This window comes from Apodemus sylvaticus, chromosome 12, assembly GCF_947179515.1.
Source record: "Apodemus sylvaticus chromosome 12, mApoSyl1.1, whole genome shotgun sequence".
Taxonomy (NCBI): domain Eukaryota; kingdom Metazoa; phylum Chordata; class Mammalia; order Rodentia; family Muridae; genus Apodemus; species Apodemus sylvaticus.
The window spans coordinates 35755401-35770622 of NC_067483.1; positions in this window are offsets into that span (position 1 = coordinate 35755401).

A 15222-nucleotide genomic window follows, 5' to 3' on the forward strand; every position below is an offset into this window, starting at 1 on the left:
GGAACATTAATGTTCACAACCATAGCTGATGCTTAGCAATTTGTTCTGGTTTATTTTATTCTTTATGAGTTTATCTCTTCCATTGGTGATAAATTAACGATCACTCTCATTCCCCCTTGGCTGTTTTTATGTATTATAATGAAAGACCCAGCAATCATCTTTCATTGTGTTCTTTGGCATGCTAGCATAATGATGAGACACCACCATGACACTTCCATATCATCGTTCTGGGTATCTATAGTATGTGCACTTTTACAGACTAGAAAACTGAGGCTCTGAGGCAACAGGCCATCTATGCAGTGTTGTCCATTAAGAAAGCAGCACAGGACTAGAGAGATGTCTCCTTGGGGGAGGAGCATGCTCTGCTGTTCCAAGAATCTACATTAGGTGAATCACAGCCACCAACAACTGCTGCACCAAAGGATCTGATGCCCTCCCTGGCCTCCATGCACACACACACACACACACACACACACACACACACACACACACACACACACACTTAACTAAAAATAAAGATGAAATAGAAATAACATGGCAGAATTAGAATTCAAGTCTGTCTTTAGGATTTAAAATTTAAGTTTCCTTTGTGATGGTTTCTGAGACCATCCCCTGTGTTTCATACAATTGGGAGAGGTATCAGTACCAATGATTGAAATATTTCAGGAAAGCATTCCTGTTTGGATGAAGAATATATTATAGTGGGTTTAGCTACTGAACTGAGAATGTTTCATTGCATGCCTGAGACCCTCATGCAATCCATCTATAATTTCTTCAGTCCCTGCATGCCTTACTTGTTCATGAACATTTCTAGATGTTAATCGGGCTCTACCGACTGGTGTGAGATAGTCAAACCCCTGGTTTTCTCCTTCAGGAGAGGTCAGCATTCTTGCGAATGAGTGGATGCTACACTAGTACCATCTCTTTGGGCATCATTCCTCCAAAGTACCCAAACCGCAAAGCTTCCGTTTGCTCAGTCCCCATGTACCTCAGATCTTTCATCTACACAATTCAGGGTGGGTCTTCACTTCAAAGCCAACTGACATCAATTGATCTAAATTTGTTTATTAAGTTATATTTGTTTATGTTTTAATTTTAATAATTTTAGTGTATTTTATTAATATTTGGAGCATTTCTTGCAATATGTTTTATCTTGACTCCTCCCCTTAATTCCTCCCACAGACACCACATCTCTCTATCTCTCAATGTTGTGTTCTGTTTTCTAAATTTAATAACTCATTGGCTCAAATTTGTGCTGCTTATACAGCTCTGCATGTGGGGCACCCACTTGATTATGGTCAGTGTATTGGGAATCATACCTTTAAACACAACTGACCCTCTCTCTCTGCAGAAGTCATTAGCTGCTCATAGACCCTCAGCTGGGGATGAAGGCACAATGTTGCTAGAGCATTAACTGGCTCGATCATGTGCAGCTCTTACAAAGGTGGCAGTCGCTGTCATGAGTTCCTGAGTGAAGCAGCCCTGTTATGAACCAGAAGGTCCTGTTTTCCTTCAGTGCCATATAGTTCAGGATGGCCTTGAGCTTCCTATGCAGTTATAGATGAGCTTAAACTTTTGATTCTCCTGCCTCCGCCTCACTGCTGAGATTGTAATCATATACTACCACTCTTGGCTTTGTGTGGTGTTGAGTACTGAACCCAGACGTTTGTGCCTACTAGGCAAATGATCTATTATTTGAGTTACATCCTCAGCCATATTTATTTATACTTACTATTTATACATATTTGTATCTCTGTGGGAATAAGTGCACATGTGTGTGCAGGTGCCCAGAGTCTAGAAGAAGGTATTGGTTGGCATAGACCTGAAATTATAGGTAGATGTGAGCTGCCAATGTGGGTGCTGGAAACTGATATTGAGTCTTTTATAAAAACAGCAAACACCTTTAACTACTGAGTGAACTCCACAAACGTGCTTATTTTAATGGATCCCTATCATGTATACCTACGATGAGGGTCAAATCTTTCCAAAAATAATTATAGTCAATAATAAGTCTAGATTCTGTTGATTCAACTGTACCCTCCCAGTTCTCTTGTTTTCAGAGAACATTTGCATGTATGGGTGAATGCACACATGCATTTGGAATTTCTCCTTGTGAGAACCATGTGTACAAAATGCTATCATATGCTTAAAGAAGAACATAAACATGATTTTATTTAAATCATTGTTCTTTTTACTATCCTAAATTTGGGGAGTTTTGCCAAGACCAGGTGATTCAGTGCTTGGGATGGAACTCAGGGTTCTGCATTGCAGGCAAGCCTAAGTGAGCCAATGGCCAGCCTCTCAAACAGACCACTTCTTATCCCAAAGTATCTTCTATATTTACTAAAACTTGCACTATAATTACAGTGGCGTTACTTGACAGTGTCATAAAATTGATCATATAGTCCCTACTTTTGCTGGACCAGAAACTAAGTCTCAGGCCACAAACAATGTCAGATTCCAAACATGTCTTCCCATGTAAGAACAAACAGAACTGGTCCATGATGCTGTGGGTACAAAGAAAATCAAATGGCCTCAGGCAACCCCCAATCTCTCCTAAATAATTCTACCTTACCCAATGTCCTTGCTACTGGAAGAGTAAATGGACCAATTTATAAGACATAGAAATTGTGGCACAGTCACCTCTGTGACAGGTGTCAGCCTTGCCAAACAATTTCACTGTTTGATGGAACAATAGTAAAGAAAACTATGAAAAGAGAAATTATGTTTAAGAAGTCCACTTGAAAGCCTTTTTTTTAACAGAAAGAAGCTTGTGTTTTTCACGTTTTATCTTGGCTTACAGTGATGCCCTAAAGTATGAAAATGTTTTAAAAGCCATTTGTTCTTACATGATGGCAAGTCCAAAACATTTTGTCATTGTAATCCTGAGGGCCAACTCACCAAAGGAAAAAAAATCCAATAAAAGAAAGATGAGTCCAGAGAAAGGAAAAAGCTCCAATTGATTTCTTTTTGTGAAGTTCTCTGACTCTGTAAAGGTTCTCTCTCTGCACTCCTTATACAGTCTCGAACTGCGACTTGACAAACTATTTTTGTCATGAAAACTATGCCATGCCTCTGACCTGTGTCCTAGAAACAGCTACAAAATCTTACCCAAGCCCAGGAAAGTCCGAGCGTCTGGACATGTACTGACTAGTTTTATGTCAACTTGACACAACTCAGAATAATCTAAAAAGAGGTAACCTCCCATGAGAAAATGCTTCCATATGGCTGGGTGGAATTTTCTTTCTTTTTCTTTTTTTTAATTAGATATTTATTTTATTTACATTTCAAATATTATCCCCTTTCCTGGTTTCCCATCTCTCCTCCCACTGTTGAACAACCCACCCACTCCTGCTGCCTTGTCCTGGCATTTCCCTATACTGGGGCATCGAGCCTTCACAGGACCAAAGACCTTTCCTCCCTTTGATGTCCAACAAGGTCATCCTCTGCTACATATATAGCTGGAGCCATGGGTCCCTCCATGTGTACTCTTTGGTTGGTGGTTTAGCCCCTGGGAGCTCTCAGGGTACTGGTTGGTTCATATTATTGTTCCTCCTATAGAGCTGCAAGCTCCTTCAGCTCCTTGGGTTCTTTCTCTAGTTCCTCCATTGAGGACCTTGTATTCACCCCAACAGTTGGCTGAGAGCATCCTCCTCTTTATTTGTCAGGTACTGGCAGAGCCTCTCAGGAGACAGCTATATCAACCTGTCAGCAAGCACTTGTTGGCATCTATGATATTGTCTGGGTTTGGTGACTGTATATGGGATGGATCCCCAGCTGGGACAGTCTCTGGATGGTCTTACCTTCAGTCTCTGCTCCATGCATTGTCTCTATGTCTCCTCCCATGGGTATTTTGTTCCTTCTAAGAAGGATCAAAGTATAAATACTTTGGTCTTCCTTCTTCTTGAGCTTCATTTGGTCTTTGGATTGTATCTTGGGGATTCCGAGCTTCTGGGCTAATATCCACTTATCAGGGAGTGCGTACCATGTGTGTTCTTTTGTGATTGGGTTACCTCACTCAGGATGAAATTTTCTAGTTCCATCCATTTCCTAAGAATTTCATGAATTCATTGTTTTTAATAGCTATATAAGGCTGAAGAGATTGCTCAGCGGTTGAGAGCACTGACTGCCCTTCCAGAGATCCTAAGTTCAAATCACAGCAACCACATGGTGACTCACAACCATCTGTAATAGGATCTGATGCCCTCTTCTGGTATGTCTGAAGACAGCTACCATGTACTTATATATAACAAATAAATTTTTTTTTTTAAAATTGCAAGCTGATACAAACATTCTGGAAATCATTTTGGTGGTTCCTCAGAAATTGGACATAGTACTATCAGAGGACCCAGCTATACTACTCTTGGGCATATACCCATAAGTTCTCCAACATGTAATAAGGACAAATGCTCCACTATGTTCATAGTAGCCTTATTTATAATAGCCAGAAGTTGGAATGAACTCAGATGTCCCTCAACAGAGGAATGGATACAGAAAATGTGGTGCATTTACAAAATGGAGGGCATTTTCTTCATTAGTGATTATGGTGTAGGGTTTAGCCTACTGTGCCTAGTGCTAGTCCTGGGCTCCTGGGTTCTATAAAAAAAAAATCAGGTTCTGTGGCCTCTGGATCAGATCCTGCCTTCGGGTTTCTGCCCTGCTTGAGTTCCAGTCCTGACTTCCATCAATGATAGACTACAATGTAGAAGGGTCAGCCAAACAGAGCCTCCCCAGCCCCACCTTGCTTTTGGTCATGGTGTTTTAACTTAGCAATAGAAACCTGAATTAGAACAGGCCAGATATGTGGGCGCAGGTAACCTCTGCTCGCCAGACACTTGGTGTTTTTGCTTATTTGTTTCCTGTGAGAAATGTGGTCTGTGGAGCCCCATGTATGTAAATCTTTCCGTGGAGTGACATAATTACCTCTGAAAAAGAGGAGGCATTGGGAAAGGTGTGTGTGTGTGTGTGTGCATTTGTGTGTGTGTGTGTGTGTGTGTGTGTGTGTATTTGCACATGTATGTATGGGTATGCTATTTGGGCATGCATGTGTGGACACCAGAGATCAATGTTCAGTACCTTCCTCTATTGCTTGCCACTGTCTTTTCCAGAACAGGCTGTTTGACTAAACTTGAAGCTCATTCTTTCAGCTAGATCATTGGACCAGCAAGCCCTTGAGATCTGCTTGTTATCTGCTCCACACCCGCAAAACCTAGGTGCCTATGCACAACACCCGGCCTGACAAAAGTTATTCATATTCAGACCCTTACCTCTAGGTATTAAGTATTTTACACAGTCTGAGCACATAAATGAATCTCAATTAACATGCACTATATATTGTACACATTGAATAATGTATAAGAATATATTGTTGGATTTTAAGTATATTTAAATAAGATTACAAATAGAGATACAAATGAAATAATGCATCTCATGTTCTTTGTAGGATCTGAGATCTTGTTTTGCCATTATTTTTTGGACTTTAGTGAGCTAAGGATTTATATAACAATCAACAAGTTTTAGTTAGAATCTTATGTAGCTCAGGATGACCTTAAACTTAGAATATAGCTAAAGATGATCTTGAACTTTTGATCTGTCTTCTTCAACATCCTGGGTGCTAAGATAGCAGGTTTGTAACATCACACAGTTTATGACATATTGGGGATTGAATTGGGGACGGTTTGCCTAACAGGTAAACACAGTGCAGGGGAATTGTCTCTATAAAGCATATCGAGTAGAGGAATAAATTATTTTACTTCGACTTTCTCAAATGCAGTTCCCTTGACAAAGTTCTAAGTGCATCTGCTTTATGGGAGTTGGTCCCAGTAAATACCAGCAGAGGAGAAGGGAAACACAGTTAGGATTGAAACCCTTCTCTACAGAGCCTCATCAACCTATGCACCCTCACTGCACCTGTACCTTATTTTTGGAAAACACTAGAAATTGAGACTGAACAAGAATGTTGGACTCATCTGAAGAGGGTAACCTCACAATTGTATTTTCCTTCCCTGGGTTGTAAGAAAACAAGTGACTTTTCTCTGGGTACATCTGTCTTTCTTGTTTTGTGGGCAGTAAGAGCTTTGATCCTCAAAGTGTGGGTAGTTGGAAATTGGACTGTGTGGTAGTTTGAATAGGAATGGCTCCCATAGACTCACATGTTTGGATGCTTGCTCCACAGGGAGTGTCACTATCTGGAAGTGTGGCCTTGTTGAAATCAGTGTGTCACTGTGGAGATGGGCTTTGAGGTCTCATATATGCTCAAGCTACACACACGGTGGTCCACAGTCTTCTGCTGCCTACAGATTAAGATGTAGATCTCTCCAGTACCATGCTTGCCTGCATTTTTCCAATTAAATGTTTTTATTCATAAGAATTACTGTGGTCATGATGTCTCTTCACAGCAATGAAACCATAACTAAGATAGTTTGCAACTTGAATAAAAGCACCAAGAAGATACAGAAGAGGAAGCTTCCTGTGACATATTGGCCACAGCAATAAGAACAGTAAGGATCGGGTAGAGACCTTGGGTTTACTTAAAATCAAAGTGAGGGCAGAACTCTATGTCTCTGCCTTTGGAATTCTCAGCTTTCTATGTTAAAATTGCTTCCCTACAAGTTAGATGCCTGTGTTGAGCTTAGCTCTGTGAACATATCCTAAGTGTTGGTAGGAACTCACTAGTTGATAATAGACCAAGTGAGTACAGAGGCAAGTTTATAGTAACTCGATCTCACTGATATGAACAGATTTTGTAAACACTATTTGTTTAGGAAGACAAGGCAACCTATATTTAAGGAGGTGTCATCATTGTGACAGACCGAGCTTGCTTATGAAGAGAGCTATTCTGATCTGTCTGACGCTTTGTCTTTTTTTCTCCTCCTAACACAAAAGGCAAGTGAAAATTAAAATGGGAACTTCTGGAGGGGGGCAGGTAATGAGTATTCTAATTATTAAAGACTCCTTTCAAGCATTCAGATAACACATAGGATTGAACTGTCTGTCTTCAAATCCCATTAAGTGCGGAACGGCTAGGCCTGAAAATGTTATGATGGTGTTTCATGCCATCCCCCACCTCTGTCAACCCAAACTCAAGGGAGGAGAAAGGGAAGTGTCTTTCTGTTAGCTGGATGATTCATTTTGGAAATTAACTTCCTCGCTTTGAAGGTGATGTAACAATGAACATTGTTCATGAAGTGCTGTCTGTAAAATGAGCGTATGAGGCAGTCCTCTTCCCCTGCATAGTTGGCAGGGCAGGTGAGATGACTCAAGCCAGCAGATGCCTCCTAAAAGTCAGTGAATGAGAGTTTTCCCTCATCTCCAAAGAGTCATGAGGCAGAAGAATTATTATATTTTCCTATAAATAGGAATCTATATGAATTTAATGGTAGTCAGTTGCTTATTGTGTATTTGTTGCAAGAACAGTTCATCTTCTCCTGAATAAAAATACAATGTTCAGATTCCAATCAGTTCAACTCACACATGTCATCAGAAAGACTCAGACTTGGACTGACTGACAGCCAGCAACATGTTTCACAGCACTGCTTCAAAACCCAGTGCCAGATGTGCACAGAGCTTGTTTGGGGACAAGCCAATGCTTACAAGGAGTCACAGTGAGATGCTGGGGGTAGGGGGAAGGGGGAAGGCTGTGGATCCCGCACTGCTTGGTTTCCCTTAGCTGCCCAACCCTTGCCCTCCTATCTGGATCCTGCCTTCAGCCCTCAGGGCTTGTAACAATGTCTGTGCCGATCTGCAGACAAGCTCTGTCAGACAGCACAATGCAAACACATGGGCAGCACCAGGGAGCTGCCTGCTAAGTGTGACAAAGGAGCCCTCAGCACAGTACAGCATATGGAAGGCAGGCATGAAATTATCCATGCTCAGGCTCGGAACTGTGCGGGGTTTTTATAGTGTGAGCTCAGAGTGCTGGGTGGTTACAAGCTCCTCTTTGTTCCAGCTGTGAAAGGGCTGGCGAGGGTTACCTCTCCCTGACAAAATAGTCCTAATATTGGACAACATTTTTCATCTACCTTTCGTCCTCTCTTATTTTGCCTGGGTCTTCAGATTGCAGAATATTTCCTGGCATCTCAAAATATGTCTGTGGCATGTGAATGTATATATACAAAAAATAAATAAATGACTGTGTGTGTGTGTGTGTGTGTGTGTGTGTGTGTGTGAGAGAGAGAGAGAGAGAGAGAGAGAGAGAGAGAGAGAGAGAGAGAGAGAGAGAGAGACAAAATCTCTCACTGGCTGGCTGGTTTATCATCAATTCAGATAAGTTGGCTAGCCGGTGAGCATTGAGAATAAAGGTATATACCACCATCCCTGGTTGTTGTTATTGTTTTGTTGTTTGTAGGTTCGGGTGATTGAAGTCAGGCCTTCCTGTTTGCATGGTAAGTAACTTATACACTGAGTAATCACTCCTGCCTCTGTGAACAAAATTTTAATGCTCCTTTGTAACTGTTCTGGTTCATTGTCTTTCCCTAAGAAAGATGTTCTCCATTCACAACCATTGCTCTTGGGAGGAACCTTAATGCAAGGAAATGCATCTTTATCCCCAGAGGAGGCAAAAGGCCCTTCTTTGGTGATAGTACCTTACATGATGCTTAGAGCTCCTGAGGGCTGAAGAAGGGCTCTCTCCCCCAGACTCTCGTTGACTTTTGAAGCAGAGTAGAAATGATGGACGGGTAACTCTTCTCTCGGCCATGCTTAGGCATTGATTATGCAGTAATTAGAGAGCTCATAGTTGGGTTAACACGTGTACTTTTTCTGATTCTGTATTTTTATATCTCAACCACAATTACTACCAGAAGGAAGAAAAAAATTGTGAACTTCAAATGAAAAGGTTTATTTTCTTCCTGAATTATCTTCCTGAAGAGAAGAATTGTGTTGATAGTATCCTGTTAGCTTTTCCCAATGATAATGGAGCTTCTTATTCTTGTTGGTATTTGTGTGTGTGTGTGTGTGTTTGTGTGTTTATGTGTTTATGTGTGTGTTTGCATGTGTGTATAAGTGTGTTTTGTGTGTGTGTGTTTGGAGTTTGTGTGTGTATGTGTGTGTGTTTGTGTTTGTGTATGTGTGTGTGTGTGTGTGTGCTTGTGTGCGTATGTGTGTGTGTGGTTGTGTGTGTTTTGTGTGTGTGTATGTGTGTGTGTGGTTGTGTGTGTTTTGTGTGTGTGTATGTGTGTGTGTGGTTGTGTGTGTGTGTTGTAGGTTCATGTATAGAAGGTCTTGTTCAGGAGGTCACAGATGATGCGGGCTCAGAGATTGAGGTTGGGGTGGCCCTTTAATTGCTTCTCATTCTTCTTTTGTTAGTGAGTGAGGGTCTCTCACCAAACTTGGACCTCACCATTTAGCTAAACATGCTGTAGAGTAGACTCCTAGGATCTGCCTGTTCCTACCCTGCCATGCTGGAATTATGAGGACATGCTATATGCCTCGAGTTTTACGTAGTTTCTAGGGATTTAAACTTAGACTCTTTTGCTCATACAATGAACACTTTACTTACTACTGAGCCATCTCCTCAGCTCATTCTTGCCTTCTAGAATGTGAGAGATATCGATATGTTACCTCAAGTACAATATATGCTAGCTGAAATGTAATTTGGGAATATTCTACATAATGAATAATCTTTCTATACCCCTCCTTTGTGCCTCTCTCACATATAATCAAATCTCCCTACACTTACGGCTTTAACTACCATCCAGATGTTGATGTGCTCAAATATTTGTCTTCAGAAAATGTCTTCCTTTGAGGCTTTAGATGTTAAAAAGCCAACTATCTGTGGGATATTCTGGCATCAATATCTGCAAACACTTCAGATTACTCATGACCAATGCTATTTTGAAAATTGGGAAACTTGTAGGGTATCACCCCTAGACAGAGAACTATGAGAACTAAGGAATGTAACAGAGGGAGAGGATTGGTCATCTCCAAGGATGATACCCTGTTTATCCAGTTTTATGTGATAAATTCTGAAATCATATGCTTATAAGCAACATGAAATGGATTCAGCATGTTTTATTTATGTATTTATGAATATATATTCATATATATTAATTTTATATGTATATATGAAATTGGCAACACTATATATATTTATTTAATTATATAAAATTATATATATATATATATATATATATATATATATATATATATATATATATATATATAATTAAAGAAAATGAAGCCAAAACCTTGTGAGGGGGTAAGGAGCAACATAGAAGGGCTAAATGGGAATAGTAGGGGGGAGTAGAGAAGGGAATATGAGGAGGAATAACTAACACTACAGAGCTTTCAAAGAGGTCATGGGAAAATCTGCTACAATAGAAACTTCCTAAAGTATACACAGAGGAACATGTAAAATGTGGTTGTTTTTTGTTTGTTTTAAAGTGTGTGTGTGTGTGTGTGTGTGTGTGTGTTTAGTACTAATAGAGTAGAAACTGTCAAAGCTCTGCCTCCTATAGCTTTAAACAACTCTGGATTCAAAGATCTGTATGTTTGGCAGACGTTCGCCAATTCCTCTTGTTTTTGAGAATGAGTCTCATGTATACCAGGCAGGTCTTGAACTCACCAACTATTTCAGGATGACTTTGAATTTCTGATTCTCCTGCCTATGCTTCCTGAGTGCTGAGATTACATGCACCCACCACCTCACTAAGTTTATGTGGGACTGGGAATTGAATCCAGGATTCATGCATGCTAGGTAAGCACTCTAACAACCCATCTAAGTCTGTAGTCACTGTTTCTTCATGGTTCTAAATGACTATCTAGATAAACCTAGGAAAAATACAAAAATCCCTATATAAGAAAAAATTTGTTCACATAGTACAATGTGTGGAATATCTTTCTGCATTTACTGATGAGTATGTTTTGATGCTATCCTATGGCAATTACCTTGTGTTGCCACAGTTCTCTTAGCCACTGATCCATCTTGCTTCCATGTAGACATGGATAACACATATACACATAATTCAAACATCTGGATCACTGTGCCCCAGTTCACTCTCAAAAATTTTGCCCACAGAGCTCTATCACCGCACTGAATTAACCAGATGCCATCTGAGATAAAAGCTGTTTACTGGCTATGATTTATTGGAGCATGGTGCCAGAACAGGGAATATGCATATTGTGAAAAAACAAACAAATTTATCTCCTAAACCTTGTGTACTCAGAGTGAAGAAACCAACTGCATCTGAGTCTTTAAAGGTATCATCCAAATGGATTCCCTGTGTAGAAAAGGAAGTTACTATACTTGTTCATTATCTTGTTTTTCAGGTTTGATACAATTGATTGTCAATACTGCTCAAGTTTTCACAGAATGAGAACTAGTGGTTTCTATAAAAAACTAGAATACCCAACAGACACACACAGACATACAGATACACAAAAACATATACCCAGAGAAGAGAGTTCTTATGAGCAATTTGCTCATATAATTACAAAACATTCTAAGTTTCATTATCTGTCATATATGAGCTTAGACCCTGGTGCTGTATTTTAGATTGAGTCAAAGCCCTAAGAGCTCAAGAAAACATTGGCACAAATAGTATTCTCAGAGACAGAGAAGAGTTCCTCACTTTCGTGCCCCAATTGCCTTTTTTTATTCAATATATTTTTTATTTACATTTCAAATGATTTCCCCTTTTCTGGCTCCCCACTCCCTGAAAGTCCCATAAGCCCTCTTCCCTCCCCCTATTCCCCCATACAATCCTTCCCACTTCCCTGTTCTCATACTCCCCTATACTGCTGCACTGAGTCTTTCCAGGACCAGGGACCACTCCTACGTTCCTCTTGGACATCAATTAATATGTGAATTATGTTTTGGGTATTCCACATTTCTTAATATCCACTTATCAGTGAGTGCATACCATGATTGATCTTTTGAGACTGGGTTGCCTCACTTAGTATGATGTTCTCCAGATCCATCCATTTGTCTAAGAATTTCATGAATTCATTGTTTCTGATGGCTGAATAGTACTCCTTTGTGTAAATATACCACATTTTCTGTATCCATTCCTCCATTGAGGGACATCTGGGTTCTTTCCAGTTTCTGGCTATTATAAATAGGGCCTCTCTGAGCATAGTGGAGCATGTGTCCTTATTGCATGCATGGGAATCCTCTGGGTATATGCCCAGGAGTGGTATAACAGGGTCCTCTGGAAGTGTCATGCCCAGATTTCTGAAGAACAGCCAGACTGATTTCCAAAGTGGTTGTACCATCTTGCAATCCCACCAGCAGTGGAGGAGTGTTCCTCTTTCTCCACATCCTTGCCAACACCTGCTGTCTCTTGAGTTTTTGACCTTAGCCATTCTGACTGGTGTAAGGTGAAATCTCAGGGTTGTTTTGATTTGCATTTCCCTAATGACTAAGGCTGTTGAACATTTCTTAAGGTGCTTCTCAGTCATCCAACATTCTTCATGGGAAAATTCTGTGTTTTGCTCTGTACCCCACTTTTTAATAGGGTTATTTGGTTCTCTGGGTTCTACCTTCTTGAGTTCTTTGATATATTAGATATTAACTCTCTGTCAGATTTAAGGTTGGTAAAGATCCTTTCCTAATCTATTGCCTGACGTTTTGTCCTTTGGACAGTGTCCTTTGCCTTACATAAACTTTAAGATCCAACAAAGAAAGAAAATTTCAGGCCAATGTACCTTATGAATATCAGTGCAAAAACACTCAATAAAATTCTTGCCCACAAATCCAAGAACACATCAAAACAATCATCCACCATGATGAAGTAGGCTTCATCCCAGGGATGCAGTTCAATATAAGGAAATCCATCAATGCTATCCACTACATAAACAAACTCAAAGAAAAAAAAACACATGATCATTTCATTAGATGCCGAAAAAGCATTTGACAAAATTCAGCATCCTTTCATGCTAAAAGTCCTGCAAAGAACAGGAATTCAAGGCCCATATCTAAACATAGTAAAATCAATATACAGCAAACCAGTAGCCAACATCAAACTAAATGGAGAGAATCTTGAAGCAATTCCACTAAAATCAGGGACTAGACAAGGCTGTTCACTCTCTCCATATCTTTTCAATATAGTTCTTGAAGTCCTAGCTAGAGCAGTTAGACAACATAAGGAGGTCAAATGGATACACATTGGAAAGGAAGAAGTCAAACTATCACTATTTGCAGATGATATGATAGTATACTTAAGTGACACAAAAAACTCTACCAGAGAACTCCTACAGCCAGTTGCCTTTCATTAGATGGAGGAAGAAGCTTAAACAAATAGTTGAGGGTATCTGTTCACTAGATTCACTGATTCAAATCCTACCTTCATGGGAAACACCCTCACAGACACATTGGAAAGAGTGTTTAGTGCAAGTCCCTCATGACACACTGTATATCACAATACTTAGATGCCAATGGAGAGCTTGGGCTATTGCCAAACCAAAGGCCAGGCAGTACTGAATGAGTCACTTCCAACCTTGGGAAGTGGAAGAGTTGTCTAAAGAACTGATGTAATATACACATACCTTCCAGATAGGTTTATATGCAGCAAAGAATGACTGTGAACTTCTGAGCCTCCTGCTTAAACCTGAAGAGTATTAGGACTATAGACTTGTACCCACATCTGGATTCTGTGGTACAGAGGATAAAATCCACACCTTTGTGCTCGATAGGCAAGCACTCTACTGAATGAACTTCCTGCTCAGACTTGAAGTCAATGAAAACATAGATTCCCTAATCTATGCCCTGAAACATTCCCACTCAACAAATATAGGTTTAAGCCTAGGTATTCATAGCTGCATAACAACCTGGTTGATTCTTATATAAATAGCCATAAGGGGCTAATTTGGACACTGCTAAAGAAACAGTCTCCAAAATAGAGTACACATTAAGGAATATGTACTCTGATGCAGAGAACAATCTTTTTACAGTGTGGTAAACATTTCAGAATTTAAATTCAATACTTACCTTTAAAAAGACACTTTTTCTTCTACATTCTTGGTTTACATTCCAAATGATTTCTCCTTTCCCAGTTTCCCCCTCCCCATAAGTCCCATAAACCCTCTGCCCATTCCCCCATCAAACACCCTCCCCCTTCTCTGTCCTGGTAATACCCTGCATTGCTGCATCAAGTCTTTCCAGGACCAGGGCCCTCTCCTTCCTTCTTTGTAGGAATCATTTGATAGGTTATTTATGTCTTGGGCATTTAGAGCTTCTGGGCTAATATGCGCTTATCAGTGATTGCATTCCATATGTCTTCTTTTGTGATTGGGTTACCTTACTTAGGATGATATTTTCCAGTTCCAACCATTTGCCTAAGAATTTCATGAATTCATTGTTTTAATTGCTGAGTAGTATTCCATTGTGTAAATATACCACATTTTCTGTATCCATTCCTCCATCGAGGGACATCTGGGTTCTTTCCAGCTTCTCACTATTATAAATAAGGCTGCTATGAACATAGTGGAGCATGTGTCCTTATTGCATGCATGGGAATCCTCTGGGTATATGCCCAGGAGTGGTATAACAGGGTCCTCTGGAAGTGTCATGTCCAGTTTTCTGAGGAACAGACAGACTGATTTCCAGAATGGTTGCACCATCTTGCAATCCCACCAGCAGTGGAGGAGTGTTCCTCTTTCTCCACATCTTCACCAACACCTGCTGTCTCCTGAGTTTTTAATCTTAGCCATTCTGACTGGTATGAGGTGAAATCTCGGGGTTGCTTTGATTTGCATTTCCCTAATGATTAATGATGTTGAACATTTCTTAAGGTGCTTCTCAGCCATTCGAAATTCTTCAGGTGAAAATTCTTTGTTTAACTCTGTACCTCATTTTTAAATAGGGTTATTTGGCTCTCTGAAGTCTAACTTCTTGAGTTCATTGTATATATTGGATGTTAGCTCTCTGTCGGATGTAGGATTGGTGAAGATCTTTTCCAAATTTGTTGGTTGCCATTTTGCCCAATTGACAGTGTCCTTTGCCCTACAGAAACTTTGTAATTTTATGAGGTCCCATTTGTCAATTCTTGATCTTCGAGCATAAGCTATTGGTGTTCTGTTCAGGAATTTTTCCTCTGTGCCCATGTCCTCAAGGGTCTTCCCCCAGTTTCATTTCTATTAGTTTCAGGGTGTCGGGTTTTATGTGGAGGTCCTTGATCCACTTGGATTTGAGCTTAGTACAAGGAAATAAGAATGGATTGATTTGCATTCTTCTGCATGCTGACCTCCAGTTGAACCAGAACCATTTGTTGAAAAGGCTATCTT